Raw genomic sequence first — 15899 nt, forward strand, 5'->3', positions numbered from 1 at the left:
CGTTGCAAAGGTCTACAACAACATATACACATGCGTTGGTAAACGATGTGAATAAGCGTTGGAACATGGCAACGTATTTAGTAAGAGCTTAACAATAGTTCATATGTGTCGCGGGCCCGCTGCACAAAAGGATATTCAAATGGATATAACATGTATTTTATATATAGCCATTGATAATAATAAGATCGACAGGGATAGTACATAGGAGGCACAATATATGAGAAAGGTCTAATATATTTAATTTCCTCTGTTGCATTACAAAGAACATGATCCAAAGATTACAATACTAGCCCAATTCTGGACCTTTCAATCATTTTCTCAACTATTCGAAATTAGAAGTTTTGAAACATTGACACTGGAAATGATATCCTAAAACATAACATAAGATTATCCAACAGCAACACCATTCTCGACCTTGCAATCAGATGATAAGACTATATAGCAGCAACACCATTCTCGACCTTGCAATCAGATGATAAAACTATCCAGCAACAACACCATTCTCGACCTTGCAATCAGATGATAAGACTATCATGCAGCACCATTCTGGACCATGCAATCAACGTCTAAGCCATGCATCGTCAAAATATCTTATGAATCTACAAAAATAAAGAAATGAGATCAGTAACTTATGGTAGAAAACAAGGTTAATAGAGCAGCAAAATTTAGAAGAGCAACAAACAAAGGTTGAAGGCCATGCAATAATTAATCCGGCTGCATGGCCAATAATTTTTAACATTTTTAGTGGTCGTATCAACTGGTCAGATTTTGCTAATGTAGCACCAACTCTACATGTACATCTCTACGGAAGAAAAACTACAATTCATTAGTTTTTTAACCAAAAAAAATACTACATATCTAATTGATATCGAATAAACTTATGTGACTAGTCCGCGATAGCATGAGTGAATATGGTGTGATATATTCGCAAAACCTAGACTAGTTAGATTTGGAAAGTATCACACATCTGTAGCACAAAGTAGATATTAGGGTACTAAACTAACTCACCTCATTCCATAATTAATTTTCATCATGTCGATACAAATATTGTTTTATAGGAAGCGAGGGAATGTAATTTACACACACAGTATTTGATGAATTGTTTTACCTAATCTAGTTGTAACGACTCATATCTCGCAGAAGCAGTATGAGAATTTCACATGCAAGAAAAGTTTTCTTTTTGTACAAATTAGGTGGGAAAAAATATAGGTATATGGTAGATAAGAAATAATATTCAGGATGGCAATTAGTAGTCCAATTTCCCTTTGTGGTGGTAGAACTACAGTTACAAATTACATCATAAAAATTCCTATTTGGCACTAGTGATCTTCCATGTGTAAGTGCCAAGAATATTGACATGGAACCAGTGGTGGTGCTAGGATTTACAGGCTGTGAATTCAAATCTATATATTCCAATTATACATTCATGTACTACACTTAAATGTAGTAAAATACAAGCGGCAAACCTGAACCATGTTTTGTCCTTTGACGTCACAGTCCACAGTCACCGCGTAATGTCATCACTACCTGAAACAATCCAGTTTCTGTAACTTGAAGATACAACATATGTATTGGTAATTTAGAAGACCACAAAACAATATTTTGAATGCATGTATACAGACATTAAATTTTCTCCATAGACAAACTATGATCTCCATAAGCCAATTCCATGGTTAGAATGGAGAAGTCAACAGAAAATCGTTACTCACACAAAGTCTCTAGACCAAATGTTACTCTGAATTTGAACTCTCTCAAGATAATCTAAAATACTGAGAAATTAATGCATTTTGGTATTGCCAATATATTTAATTAATAGATAAACTTTGTCAAGTGAGATGGTTCAGTGTTTGCAGTAAAAGATCACTATCAAAATTGGAAGCTACTTTTTCAACAGTGATTAGTTTTTTCAACGAAAAATTGCTGGAAACTTGAATACTGCATAGTCAGTTCCATATATGTACATGCATCTAAGTTTTCCTACTTGGCTGAACAGCTATACTAGTACAAAATTAATAGCTTCAACTACAACTAGTAATATCCGTATAACTTATAGCTGCTGCATATTGCATTGTATTGTATGAATATGACTAAGACCCTATCAAGAAGTATAAATCAATAGAGATACGAGAAACACAAACCCATAGAGATTCGCCAAAAACTACAGTAAATGCCAACCACTAATCATTGATGCGTTAATGTGGCATTAGAAATATGAACGGACATATCAGCCTAGGTGACTGAGCTATGGTATTGGATTGGATGGGATGGGGCAGATGGCTTAGCTGACCGTACTGCACTACAAACCATCACTATGGAGCGGCCATACCACTTCTGTACATCTCGCAGTCATCGCGCCACCGTTGTGCATATGGGAGTCGCCGCACCACTGCTGTGCATCTGGGAACTGCAACCAAACCTCGGCTTTTTTGGCCCATCGAGTAGCCCCCCTGCCCCTGCGCTATTGACATCTGATCCAAATTCCTATCAAACAACAAGAGGTTAACACAGTGGTATTTATCTAAATTAATCAAGACAACTAGTAACAACCAGCACATGGAGATCTAGATAGGAAACTGAGAGAAGCAAGCCTGACTTTGCACCATCCAGGTTCAGCCAAAGTAATACCAACCTACACAATGAGATCTAGTGAGGATCATAGGAGTACAAAGGAGAAGCTATATTTTGGCTGAACCTAGATGGTGCAAAGAAAGGCACAACTCAAATGAAGTCCTGGAAATCTCACCAGGCATTCCGAACATGACACCAACCAAACTACATGACCGTGGACAGTTCTGGCAGTACTGAATTCTTATTGACTTCTCATAACTGAACTATGATTAGCTGAAAAAGGAAGGAAAAAATGTGCGTAAACTGAAGAAGCATATACCATCTTGCAGAGCCACTTACTTTGCTTAGCATTCTTCTAGCGGAGTAGATGCTGCCTCCCGGCGCAGCGACGCATGACCTTCCCCATCCCCGGCGCATCTCGGACACCTTCGCGCACACACCATAGAAGGAATTAAGAACGCCCAAGGCAACAAAGTCAAATAGAAAACCCAGAAGAAGGGGAGAAGAAACCTTGTGCGTCTTTCTCTTGTAGTCGTTCCCTGCGGTGACTATCAAAATGGAGCGCGGGGAGCGGGGCTTCCAGGGAGAGCGCGATGGTGCCGGCGGTGGACATGGCCAGCAGCACCGTGACAATTTCTTGTCCAGCCGTGGTCTACATGCCGGGGGAGGGAACCGTCATACCCAAGGATCAAGTGGGGAAACCTAGATGTGCGCCAAGCCAACGGCGGTGCAGGGAAATCAGGTGAGAACGATGGAGGATTTGTGGCGGCGGCGGTGGATCAGGTGAGATCGATTGAGGATTTGTGGTGGCGGCCCGCAGTGAGATTTTTTTTTAGGGAGGTCTGCAAGGAGATAAAGTTGTGTTGCCCCCCTTTTCCACAAGTTTGGCTGTGTGATGTGGAGAAGTGTAGATAATCAAGGAATAAGTGGATAGAGGGAAGAGGTTAACCATTCGTGGGGAGGTGGGGGACGTTGAGTACACGGCCTGCCAACGCATATGTCATCTCCGTTGCTAAATATGTGTTGGTGTAGGGGGTTTCTCTTGTAGTGCATGTCCGGTACTCCGAAGAAACATCCGAAGACAGGCCTTCGGAGTGGTTTTATATGGAGGACGTCCCCCTTCCGGACCCTATTCGGACGGGCCTTCCTGAGTTTGCTAATGCCCCGTTGAAGAAACGCCACAACTGGCACCCCCGGAGCCCCCAGGAGGAAGATAACAGAGAGGTCCTTTACCTGATGGGCAGGATAAAAACGCTGGCCAAATCAGGACTAACAATAATCGAGGTTATGTCAATATGTATAATGCGGGGGGTGCAGCCACTTCAGTATCGGTGGAAACGCATGTGGCACTTCAATGGATAAGACGATGCCACCCACTGCGGTCGTAAAGGTCCGGACTCCGCCACCGCTCTGGCGAAAATACTGTCCGATTTGTACAAAGGAGAAGAAGAGGAGTTTATCCGTATTAAGCCACGGGATGGATTTTCCATGTACAACCCCTCAAGCTGGGTGAGCTGCTATCTTTTACTCCAGTCATTCCCGCATTCTTCATCACAAATATTTACCTTCCTAATTCTTAGCAGGAACTGCGAAAAGCTGTGAGGGAGGTCCACAGGCCATCTCCACAGCCAGAGGACCCCGACCAGGCCCTCAACCCCGGACTCGAAGAAGATCCGGACGTATTTGTGGAGCTCGTCGACATGACATTCTATCAGCTAAGCTGTGATGGTGCCTTGGTGGCCATCATAGCTGATTACCCTGGCCTACTCCCTGCATCACATGTAAGTAAAATAGGAGTCCCAACTTCTGAGAAGGATACCTTCTTTGCGCTTTAGCCACCGCACTTGTATTGTGTCTTACAGGGAAGGCCATCGGGGCGCTGTGCCGAACCCGCGGTGACTCGCCAACAAGGGGCACCGAAGCCGGGTAGGCTTAAAAGGAAGGCGGTCAGGATCGAGACGCCGTCGCAGAGGTATGATTAAAAACCTGCCCCGTGATTATCGTCTTTAAAATATAATAATGTCCGTGGTTCCTGGTAGAAAAAATGCTTGCCAGACTGTGTCTAGAGAGCCTGCTGGCCACGCCTCCACCAGCCGGACTCAGGGACGGAGGTTAACGCGGGGACAACACCGGACGGTCCTCCTACAGAGGATGCGGATAGAATGTCCGCTACAAATTCTGAAGTGGAGAGCTCCATGAATCACAGGCGTCGATGGGCCATACTCCGCGACCCTAATTTCTCCGAAGAGGCGTTCAATGCCTTCAGCTCAGGAGACGCGTACATCCGAGCTGCTCAAGATGGTCTTGCTAGAGCCACGGACCAGTATGTAAAGGATATATGGATAAGAAAATCTGATAATTATGTATATCAGTAGCCCCTGAGACTTGAAACAGTTGGCACAACTGATTTAAGGATCATTGTATGCATAGGTTCTTACGGAGAAGAATACCCCGTTGTCTCAAGAGCTGGAGGAGTGCAAAGCCCAGCTATGGGCCGCAGTTGCCGGAATGGTGGAGTCCAAGAAGGCCTCATCTGGTAATACTTGTCTTGATCGAAAAGAATGTAATGGCATGTACCAGTTAGTATTCGGCATGCGTGCAAATCTAACAATAGATTCTGCAGACAATCCCGGAGGTAATCCGGAGATCATACCGGGGGATGAGAAACATGCTCAATGACAGTTAGAGGCTGGCGAGCGCGTGCTTACATGGATTATTCGAGAGAAAAATGATCTCCATGATGCCCATACCCGGCTGGGCATTGAACTAAAAGATGTTCGGGCCCAGCTTGCTAACTCTGTGAAGGAGAATAAGAGGTTTCGACGCGACATTTTTATTAAGTGCTCGAACGAACCTTTATACAGTTCGGCGGAGAAGCGTGCTAACAGAGTTATGTCTGTAGGTATGCTGACAGGTCGTCCCGAAGAGGAGATCTCCGGATCCGCAAGCGATCTTCTACAAGAGCTCTCACAACTTCACGAACAAGTTCGGCAGGTGATGCAGGGTATTGCCCAGGCCTTGTGGCCCTCCGCCTCCCTGCCCGGAGGCATGGGGGAGCTTGTAGAGATGCTCAAGGGAGTGCGGCGGTGGTTCCGATTATGGAAGATATCAGCCTGTCGACAAGGTGCAAGGGAAGCCTGGGCCATGGTGAAGATGTGGTACACCAAGGTTGACCTGAATCACATGGCCGTGGTCGGACCTGTAGGGTCAGATGGGAAAGAGATCCCATTTAGTCTAGTATATGACCAGGTAGGATTAGCCGCAAAGTATTCCCAACTAGACTGTAGGCTAGACAGCCTGTTGGATGGTATAGAAGAAGAATTTAGTTAGTCTAAGTGACTGTGTACTTCAAATGACATATTTTGTCCCTAGCCAGATTGTAAATCATTTTTCATGGCGGACCTTTTCGCTTCAGCCTCCGGACCCGATAGTCCGGAGTGTATCCGAATACCCGCTCAGTTATGTAAACCGGGGTACGCGTGGAAACCAGACGTAGGGGTCATAAGTGCTTGAACATACAAGTACCCAACTAGCTATGTTATATTACATGGATAGTAAGAAACATCTTCCAGGGAGAATAGTTCCGTTAAGGGTTCCTTTCCCTGGGTACGCATGCATTAATGTGCATGTTCGAACTGCGAACAGAAACGCAGGATATGAGACATCTGGGGGTTTATATTCTAAGTAGGTAAGAAACATATTTTGTTCACCAACCAAATTTAAAACAAGACAGAAGCTAGCCAACTCGCTCCTAGGGCGCTCCCCCGATGCAAACCTTCATTAGCCGTTCGATTCTGGTCAACGTTGTCCTTTTTTCGCTGCTGGCCATTGGATCGTTGGTGGAAATAAGGCTTGCCGTTTCCACCGTGCAGTCAATTTTGAGTGGGCAATGACTTGTGGGCTCGGGCAGACTCTGATTGGCTGGGTAGCCAGTTTTGGGGTGCGCGCGCAGCCTCTCCTGCCAAGCCGCGTGCGCGCGTCGTGGGCTCGATGTGGACGTTTGGGCAACGCATATATACCTTGTTTTTCCACCACGATTGTGCTGGCCCGATGACAAGTGGGCCGGTGTTGCTTCAGGTCCCGCTCATCAGTTGAACTGGCTGCCGATCCCACGGTGTTTTTCTCGGGTCAAACGTGCCGCGGGGCGCTCCTCCCAATCTTCACGCGTCATGCGTTATGGGGACCAGCTGCGCAGGGCTCGCCTGGTGCATGTGTACCTGGCTTATGCACCCGGGTCTTTCCTATTGCGATGACAGGTGGGCCGGTCCTGTTGGTGGTCCGCTTGTCGGCTGCACGGTGGTGCATCGCGGTGGTTAGTTGCAAGGACTGCGTCGGGTTGGCTGGCGCATGTGCGCGTGGGCCCCTGGCTGACCAATGCATCATGTGTGCGGCGTGCGTGCCTCACCTTCGTCTGCGGGTTGGAGAGAGGAGATGGAGTGGCAAAATATCTCGCGAGCCCTGGGCGCCTTTAGTTTCCCTTTCTCTATCCAATCTCCATCGACCTACTACAACCGCCGCCTCCTCCTCGATCCATGTGCTCTCCCTTTGCCGCCGCCACCGGAGAGGCTTGCCTCCGCGGCCGCACGCCTTAGATCCGATGGAAGGAAAAGGAGGAAGAGGCCCGCACTGTCCTGTTCTCCGAGGTGGTGGAGGAGCATCCGAGGGCGATGACGGCGTCCTTGGCCGAGCACACGGACGAAAGGGGGGAGAGGGGTGTAGCCGCTCGTGGGGATCAAGGGGAAGGAGAAAGGTGATGATGATGCCGGCTACTTGGGGAAGGGGATGCGGGCGACCTGGGGTGAGTCAAGCGACCTGAGGCGAGGACGGTGGCGACCTATGGAAGGAATGGGACGCCGGTGACCTTGGGAAGGAAGGGGAGGCCGGCGAATTGGGGTAGGGGATGCGGGTGACCTGGGGAACGGCGGCTGGGAGCTGCTCAGCCCGTCGTCGCTGTCGGCCGCCGGCGACCACCACCCGTTTCTTGGAGGATGAGGGGAATGGAGAAAGAGGAGTAGTATCAGGAAGGAGTTTTGGGCGATGGGCAGCCGCGCCAGGAGACATGCTCGCGGTGCCGCTTGGTGGTGAGATGAGGCTGCCCCATGCTCTGTTCCGATGGGCCTCCTCTGCTCGATGGTTGCACTGGTTGAGGTTCGTCCTTCTGTAGTCCGCATGTTCTTCGCCTTTGCTTTGGATTCATTGTACTAATTTCGCATGTTTGCCTTCGTTTCATTCATGCGCAGTTTGGTACGGTTCCTGTTGTCGGCTGCGTCGAGCCTTGGGTCTTGTCTGTCCTTCGCGTTGAGGTTAGTCCACTCCTCTTGTGGTTGCCTATATAATGTTTGATGAAAGCATGTGTGCTGCTTGATGAAATGCGTGTCTATTTGACATCTACTTGTTTTCTGTATATATGTATTTGATTCCATATATCCTTGGGTGCTTATCTAAAGTTTGTATGTAATTATTTTATGAGGCTTGACAGATAATCCCGAAGAATAATTCCGCAAAACAATTATTAGTCCTGACGGCTTTTGTATTTTAAGTTGTACAGTTCATAACATATCATTTGGAACGGATGGAATACATGTGTCAGTTAACTTGATTGATTTGTTTGTCAGATAAATAGCACAGAAAACATATCAGTGCTCTATCTGTGTCTAAGGGCTCCAAGAGATGCAGTCATAGATAGTGACTGGTCCCTGAAGTTTGGGACGTTAAGGATAAAATCAAGCAGTTTTCAGAAACTTTTAGTTGTGGCTCATGGGTAAATTTTGAAACACAAATTTCTTAAATTGTCAAATGTAGCAGAAATAATTAAGATTTAATCACCGCTACTTCCTGAAATGCAGGTTGGAGCAACTGGGAAACCATTGACAAATGTGGTCTCAGTTGGAGTTGGTGGTAGCTTCCTTGGACCTCTGTTTGTGGATGTAGCTCTCCAGATTGGTAAACATTTATTTTGGACATGTTCCAGTTTGGTTATTTATGGATTTTGAATATGGTCCATTTTGATCACTTCTGAGACTCAGTTAGAACAGATAAATGTTGCTTCTTTACCATATAGTTCCTAATCAGAAAAGCCTCATATGCAGGTTGGAGGCATTGGTGTGAGGGCGTTGTGGTGACGTGCTCCTCCATGCCTCATGCGAGTTCTTGGTGTCGCGATCATGTCTCCAGAGAGCAGTGCTTCAAGGTCACTTAAGCTTGAATGGGTTATCAAGTCTACTGGAACCATTCATGTTAGCCTTGTTCATTGGTTTTAGGACAGACGCTCCCTTAAGTATGTTTAATCACAATTAAAAGAAGGAAGCCAAATTATTGCAATGTAAGTCCCTGAACTCGGAGGCTTGATCCACTATCACTTGCTCTTGCCACTGTGTCATAATATCTCATTTTCATATATAAGATGATAGTAACTGACTGATCATATTAGGAGTGCGTTATTGGCAGCCTTGTGAGGTTTTCTTCATAACTTCTTCTCCTGTTTTTAATGTTTGTATTCTCTTTGTTGCAAGGTGTGGCTGCAGGTAAAGTTGTCAAGTTGATCTGGTGCTTGCTTGAGCCATTGATTACTGCTGCTTTGCTAAGGTTCAATGTCTTACTACATGAGAAATTTATTCCAATGCTTTCTCAATCCCTTTACCATGATGACTACCAGAGGAACCTTCAATGTGTATAGATGGTGATGGATATGGGGACACACAAGAACTAGCAAACTTAATACCAGATGCCCTCAACTATGAATTCTTTAATTATTGGAGGCTTTCATATTCATATCAATACAAGGTGGAATATGATGCAGGTGAATGCCTTTATTTTGTTTCTTTATGATATTCTCCTCTACTTAATGATAGATGCAGTGCATAGGGTCATCGTGTCAGTTTGAATGCTTTCATGACAACCGGTATAGCACTGAATCAGGCAAGGTGTGAATAAGTGTGCTTAAATGCGTGCTTTGTTTATGTGTTTACTGCTTATTATGTCATACAGGTTGCCACTTATGAATCTGCCCTCTTTTAGGCACGTGTCTTTCCCACATATATGTTGGTAAATGTGTGCACGACATATTTTTCTGGCCAACTAGATTACGAGATCCTCCGCCATCTTCCCCTCCTCACTAAGGATGCCAGATTGGTCTAGCATCTTCCCCCCTATTTAGGGGTCCTCACTTGGCCCCTCCTCTACTCGGCTCTCCTTTGCCCTGTTTCTCCTCTATAAAAAACACGAAAACTACCACGAGAATTAATTGCTGCTTGCTGCTCTTCACAGCTAAATATCACAATGAAGTCTATCAATTGCCATCGTCCTAGAAGAAGAAGAGATGAGCAGTCAATATACAGAGAAAAAAATCACGACCAATATTTGCATGAATACTAATTCTCACAACAAGTTAATGATTCATAAATAATCTCCCGTTTCCTCTAACCTCTGTATGTCTTTCTGTTGGGGAAACTGATCCACGAACACCTATGGGACCGGCGGACCGAGTCCCTTTCGGTTCGGCGGGGGGCGGAGATCGCACGAAGAGCAGATCGAGGCGAAGCACACAAGCAGTTTACCCAGCTTCGGAGCTCTCCGGAGAGATAACACTCCTACTGCTGCATGTCTGAGTGTATTGAGTTCTTGCTTGGGAGCGCTGAGTGCTACAGTACACACTAGCTGCTAACGAGACCAAACGTGAGTGTTTTTCTGCCTCCCGAACCCCACTCTACGTTGCGCATGGGCCTCCTTTTATATGCTGAAGGGGTCACCGACAGGTGGCAACGTAGATAAGGGTAAAAATGGAAAAGGAATTGCAGTTGGTAGAACCACCTGTACAGTGTATCCTACCTAACCCTGACGGCAGGGGACAAAGGCATTAAATGCCCGTCTGCGTCGCCCAAATAGTGCAGAAAGGGACCGTCAGGGACGCCACCGCTCGCCACGATGGCAGTCTTGTCAGCGTCGCTTGCCACCGCGCACCGCTGGCTGCACAGCCTCCTTCCACGCGCGCCTGGAAAGGCCCCAGGGCGACACGTTGGTGGATGTGCTGGAGCGCGGGTACAGAGTGGTAGCTTGCCGCGGCAAGTGCCTTGCCGCGGCCGTTGTCTTGTCGCGTCCGAAAGCTTGTCGCTCGCCGGGCCTTGCCGGGACGCGTGGCGCGTCGCGGCAAGTTCCTTGAGATGCCTTGGTTGGCCTTCCCGGCAAGCTCCTCTTGCCGGGGCCTTGTCTCCTTGGCTTGAATACTTTGTTCTTGAATGGTTCCAAAGGAAACACGGAGGACCTTGGCGGTCACCCGGCAAGCCTTGCCGCGGGGTGCTGCGACTGCCCGTGCACAAGTTCGGGATACTAGGGTACCCCTACTCTAGTACACCGACAGGAGCCCCCGGGCCTGGGCCACACATGGCGCCGAGCGCTGTTCGGCCAGGCCCAAAACAGGGCACGGGCACGCGCGGCCTGGGTTACGCTGTATCTTACTCCGTATCCACCGCGCCTTCCCCGAACTACACGCATCGAATGCGGCATCGTGGGAGAGATCGTGGGTGGTTTCTTTATTCGGAAAGACGGAACGCCCGCCCCCTCCCTCTTTATAAGCAGGGGAAACAGGGGCAGTTCACCCATCTCGCCAGTTGCTACTCCAATCTCAGAAATCTCCGCCGCTCCCTCCTTCTTCCCAAAGCTGAAAGAGAGCAGCGCTCCGCTCCCCATCGCCACCAGCATCACCAACACCGTCGATCTCCCCCACCACCTCTGCCATGGCTCCGAAAGCCGACAAGGGGAAGGTCGTGAAGTCGGCCGAGGCGTAGCGGCTCGCGGCGCTGCGAAAGGAACGGGCCATCTTCCCCCCCAGCTCGCCGCAAAGGAGCTGAGGGAGTACTACTACCTCTTCTGGTGGACGGAGACGCGAGCGCATCCGCGCACGAAGGTACTTCCAGCTGCCGCTTCGGAACTAGCTCCGAATGGATACCCTTTCTTCGCGCTGTTCTTCTACTGCGGGCTCTGCCCGCCTTTCTCTGAATTTTTCTGCGATATCATGAACACCTACGGGTTCCGCCTCCTTGACTTCACCCCCAATGCCGTTCTGACCATGGCAGTTTTCGCACATCTCTGCAAAAAAATTGTCGGAGTCCATCCAAATGTCGCTCTTTTTCGCCACTTCTTTATGCCCCGAGTTGAGAGAGGAGAACCTTTATCCGGCGGAATTGCCTGGATCTCAAGAGCTGGCAAGAAGGAGGCTTATCTGGAGGGAGAGCTCCGTAGCAAGTGGGAGGAATGGAGAGCAGAATGGTGCTGGATTGTCGAGGAGAACCCGCAGCCATTCACCGCCCAGCGCCAAGTCCCAATAGCGTGCGGCAACGATTGGAGCAACATGGCCCCGGAAGACGATAGGCTGTAGTTTGCCATCACTCGGATCTTACGCCTCAGGCTTGCCGGGCTCACGTAGGCGCCGTTGGCGCAGATTTTATTCGCCGCCGCATCGCCCCCCTGCAGGAGAGGAGGAGACCCGCCTGGGAGTTCCAGAACGCGGCGGATATCATGAGGCTGCGCCCGGGCCTCAACTTCAACTTCACTATCCTGGAACTGGATGCGATGATCCTGGAACTGTTCAAGCGCGATCCTCAGCATCCTGAAGCGTTCATGTTGCCGCGGGGTGTCGTCCCGCTGTGCAACAACTCCTCGCTCGACCGCATCCGTGCAATGATGCCGCTGTGCGACTCGCATGGAATTGTCCCAACTTGGCAAGAGCCTGCAGACGTCGTCGTGCAGGATTTCTTTGATGGTCTGGTAGAAGTGCCGGTCCGCCCCGATGAACAGAAAAGCCTCACCCGCGACACCATTGATGCGGAGATGCAGCGCATCGCCACTAGGCTGGAAGAGGCGGCAGCAGCCGCTGCCGCGGGTGAGTTTGGATTCATCGTGGAAGAGGCAGAGGCAGCAGAGGCGGCAAGCCTTGTCGAGCGAGAGGAGTTTGCCGGCGAGGAAGAGTTTGTCGGGCCTGAAGCTGAGTCGAGCGAGCCTGCCGAGGGCACGAGCGACTCGTTGAAGATCGGCTCCTCCTCCTCCCCACCTTCAACCAGCTCGCCGCAAGCGGAGCCCCCAGATCCACCAAGAAGGCGTTTCCGCAAGGCTGGGGACGTAGCGGGGCGGCAGGCAAGTCAACAGCCGCCGTGCCGCACGACACGCTCTATCGCGGCAAGCACTGTTGCCGCGGGAGCGCCTCACGCTGCTGCGGCAACTGGAGCGGGGTCTTCCCGGTCCACCGCTACTGCTCCTGCCAAGCGGACAAGGGAACCTACTCCTCCGCCTCGTCGCACCGGAGGCGAGCCGGACTTCGATCACTTCGCGCTCAGCTCCGACAAGGAAGAAGAAGAGTAAGATTCTTCGCTGTACTTGTAGTTCTTCAATTCTTGTTGTTTTGTCTTGTGTCTGATTTGCTTTACCCCGAACCCATTCCTTTTCAGGACTCTGGCCCAGAGAGCGGCGAAGAGAGCCAAGGTCCCGGTGATTGTCATCGAGGACGAACCCACCGCGACAACAGGGGGCGTGTCCGAGATCACCTTGCCGGACCCGGCAACTTTTCCCCAAAGCAGCCCCCAACGCAGTCTCCAGCGTAAGTATATGGTTTACTTCCTGCTACCAGGCGCGCATGGGTGCTCTTTCTTTGCTGATATCTGACTGTTGGTTTGTGTAGGAGCAGAGCAGCCTCACCAGGAGTGCCCGGAAGCCGCTCCCGAAATGCCATCTGCTTCGACTACACCGCCAAGGGAGGATTCCCCGGCAAGGGAGCGTTCTCCGGCAAGGGAGAATTCTCCGGCAAGGGATAGTTCTCCGGCAAGGGACGGCACCAGCGATCCTCCGGTGGTTGAGACCATGACTGCGGATCCTAGTACAGGTAATCCATTTGCTTGAAAACTTCCCTTTGGTTCTTTTTCTTCTGATTTTCTTTTTGAATATATGCTTGACTTTTCTCCTTTTTCCGTTCATCAGACCCATCTGCCACGGAGCCGATGGAAACCGAGGTCGCCGGCGAGGAGAACGTGCGCAGCAATACCGACGACGCCGTCGCCACCGAAGGAGAAGCCGACGCTGATGATCCCGCCTGCGAAGAGGCTGCCAAAGCTGCTGCCGCAGAAGCTGGCGAGGGATCCGGCGATCGCACTGACGGCCCCGAGGCCGCAGGAGCGTCCGGCGCTACGCCGACCGCCGATTCCTCCGCCGCTGCTGCAGCACCAGGCTCCGAAGAGCCCCAGCCCGACGCCTATTTGAAGGCCGGCGACGGCATCTTCATCAAGCTCCCCTGGGCGTCAAGCTCCAGGGCGCCGGTCGAAGGAGAGGTCTTGGATGGAGAGGTGCTCGCCTCCGCTGGGCTGATGCTGGTCGACGCGCCAAGCAGCAGCAGCGACGAGCCTGAGGAGGAGCGGCTGCTGCGGAAGTTGTTGTTGCTTTACCGCGCCCGACAAGCCAAGCTGGAATCCCGAGAAGCGCTTGTCGCGAAGGCGGGAGTGGACATCGAGAAGCGCGCGGAGGAGCTCCGGGGTCTCAGGCAGGAAGCTCTCCGGTCCCTGGCAGAGGAGCGGGAGCAAGTCGCCGAGGAGCGGAAAGCCTTCCTCCTCGAGAAGGCTGAAGTTGAAGAGCAACAGCGGCTTGTTGCCGAAAAGCTATCTGCGCAAGAAGGCGAGTTGGTGCAGCGCAAGGTCAACCTTGATAGCCACGAGGAGGAGCTTGCAGCGCGCGAGCAAGCAATTGGCGGGGCTCTCAAGGAAGCAAAGGATGCTGCCGCGGCTGCCGAGGCCGCCAAGAAGGAGCTGGAGACGAAGATGGCGCAGCTGGAGGCCGATCTCAAGGCGAGCGGCGAGGAGCTTGCCGCGCTCAAGTGTGAGCGCGAGAAGGACGCCGCCGCTCATGGCGAGCTGCAGGGTCGTCTCGCTGAGAGGAGCAAAGAGCTTAGCGCCGCCAAGGACTCCAACGCAGATCTTGAGTTAAAGCTGGCCACTTTGACCAAGACGCTGGACGGTGCCAGGGAGCAGGAAGTGGCCTTGAAGGAGAAGATCAAGGCCGACGAGGCGCTGCTGGCGAGTGCTGCTGCCACCCAGAATGCTTTTAGGGAGACTGTGGAGCACTGGACCGAGGGTCTCATGAATGTTGCCGCCGCCATCGACGGGGAGCTCGCGCAGCTGGGGATGGAGGACCTCGGGTATTCTTCCGACGAGCACCTCCAACCCAGCGCCAAGCTCAGCTTGTTCTTCAAAGGCGTGGCGACGGCCCTCCAGCGACTCCGGGAGAAGATCCCAAAGCAGCTGGCCGACGAGTCGCGCAAGATCTGCGCGGGAGTTCTTCAAAAGGTGCTGGTGAAGGTGGCCTTCCGCAACCCAGGCCTCAACCTCACCAACGTCCTTAGGTCCCTGCCGCCAGATGCTGATCTGGAAGCGCTCAAGGCCCTTGTCGCACCCATTGTGGACAAGGTGAGCGAGATCAAGAGGGTTGAGGGCGATCGCGTAGATTAGGCCGCCCGTTTTCTCTTTTTCTTTGTCGCTACTGGTCATGTCATGAGAACAATCTGTTAGAGCTGCGACAAGCTATCTTGTAATATAACTCTATTTTAGGTAGAGATTGCTGTGTTATTTCCTTTACTTGATTCCTTCCTTTGTATGTTTTTGCCCTACACTTTTAGGGAACTTGTCGGCGCAGGCACCTTAGCCGCGAGCGCTGAGTGCGCGACATCAGCAGCCTGCTGGCGGTGCCGCTTCCGACAAGAAACCTTGTCGCAACTAGTCGCAGCTCACTTAAGTTGTTGAGCGGACTCGAAACAAAGTAAGGGCGCAACTAGCTACGAGTTGGTTCCTCCGCGCACAGGTTTTCCATACAAAGCACGGTCGTTCGAGGAAGATAACTTAAAAATTAAAACTGATTGCTCAAACTTTGGCAACTTAGCTTTTCTGTCGTTTGCTTTCCGGTAAGGTGAAACTTCCTTGAACGATGCCTGGTCCACACCATTATCTCGTCCTTTCCCCCCGGCAAACTTGTGGGCGAGGGAACCTTCCTTTCCTTTTTGAGAAAAAGAAAGAAGAGAAAATAAAGATATGGAGCCTTACGGCTCGTTATTTCTTACCGGGGGTAGGCGCTGCACAAAGTGTGAGATAACGCATGCCAAAAAATAGTATAAAGCATGAAATTGACAAGATGTGCGAAGCACGTGAGCTTTACTTATGCACGGGGTCTGCACCCAGCTTTGTACAAAGGATTACATGCAACATCGGCAAGACTTGTACAAAAGGTGGTTGCCGGAAATGGTTCCGGCAACCACGCCCTACGGGTAAAACTTACGAAGATGCTCAATGTTCCAGGAGTTGCTC

General features: G+C 50.3%; 2 long non-coding RNA genes across 2 annotated transcripts; one reads left to right on the top strand and one right to left on the bottom strand.

Moving 5' to 3' along the window:
• Positions 1-216: 216 nt before the first annotated feature.
• Positions 217-3549, bottom strand: LOC123159792 (uncharacterized). The gene is made up of 5 exons (XR_006479870.1): positions 3079-3549; positions 2908-2994; positions 2327-2481; positions 1467-1527; positions 217-599 (listed from the first exon to the last, which is right to left on the bottom strand). It is a non-coding gene; the product is annotated as an uncharacterized lncRNA (long non-coding RNA).
• Positions 3550-7007: 3458 nt separating this feature from the next.
• On the top strand, positions 7008-10221 carry LOC123160822 (uncharacterized). Its single transcript, XR_006480390.1, has 6 exons — positions 7008-7716; positions 7809-7871; positions 8184-8329; positions 8415-8511; positions 8658-8890; positions 9081-10221. It is a non-coding gene; the product is annotated as an uncharacterized lncRNA (long non-coding RNA).
• The last annotated feature ends 5678 nt before the right edge of the window (positions 10222-15899 follow it).

Source organism: Triticum aestivum, chromosome 7B (assembly GCF_018294505.1).
Source record: "Triticum aestivum cultivar Chinese Spring chromosome 7B, IWGSC CS RefSeq v2.1, whole genome shotgun sequence".
Taxonomy (NCBI): Eukaryota; Viridiplantae; Streptophyta; class Magnoliopsida; order Poales; family Poaceae; genus Triticum; species Triticum aestivum.